Genomic DNA, 962 nt, shown 5'->3' on the forward strand with positions numbered 1-962 from the left:
AATGGAATTTCCCAGGTAAAGCACTCTTACTACATGTAAAAGGTGGGATTGTCTTATGTTTCTGCAGTCACAGCACATTTCTTCAGTAAAAGATGATTTCTTGGAGTTATCCTTGCTTCATATGACCCATAAGAACACCAAGTGTGATAATGGCTTGGTTTGAGAATGCCTGATGAAAGATTTCTCCAGTGCATCTTCCAACAAATAGAACTGTCAATTCCCATAGCAAAATTAAGGATCAACTTTGCCTAATCCTGACACATGAAACAAGTCCTAACTGCATAAAACGAGTTTTGCTGTTTTTATATTAGTCTGGATTTCAAACAGCAGCTGCTTGTTTAGAAATCAATCCTAGCAGTTTTTAAAGTGTCTTATTCAGGTAATTGTAGAGGGACATGTTTGACACTTCATCCCTCTGTGGCTTTTCAGAAGAGATCTGTAAACAAAAGTCAATTTTATAATACATACATATATGTATATATACATAAATATGTGTGTATATATATATGGCTGCAGCTTATACTCATAAACAGTTCACAAAATATTATTTTCAGTGACAATTTATCAAATTTGTTTAGGTGGGCTGAGATTATTTTTTAGAGATCATAGTTGTATGGTAATTTCCAATGGTCTTTTACCAGATTCTACATATCATGTTCCCATAAGTCTTTGTCTCTATTGTCTCATATTGTCCTAATTCAATTTGTCCAAATTATTATTACTCTAATTGTATTACTATTTTTATGACCATTTTATTACTATTAAACTTTTAAAATTAAAAAAGTTATTGGTGTTTTTCACATTTCTGCTCTGTTAGGGAAATTCCTTATTCTGACAGGGCCTCACCACCCTCACAGCAGACAATTCCTTCTGCACATAGCCTTGAAAACCCCAGATATGGAATTAAAACCAGAGAATTATGCATTTTTAACACAGTTTTGCAGCAGGAACTTGGGGGTACA

This window comes from Geospiza fortis, unplaced genomic scaffold (assembly GCF_000277835.1).
Source record: "Geospiza fortis unplaced genomic scaffold, GeoFor_1.0 scaffold10, whole genome shotgun sequence".
Taxonomy (NCBI): Eukaryota; Metazoa; Chordata; class Aves; order Passeriformes; family Thraupidae; genus Geospiza; species Geospiza fortis.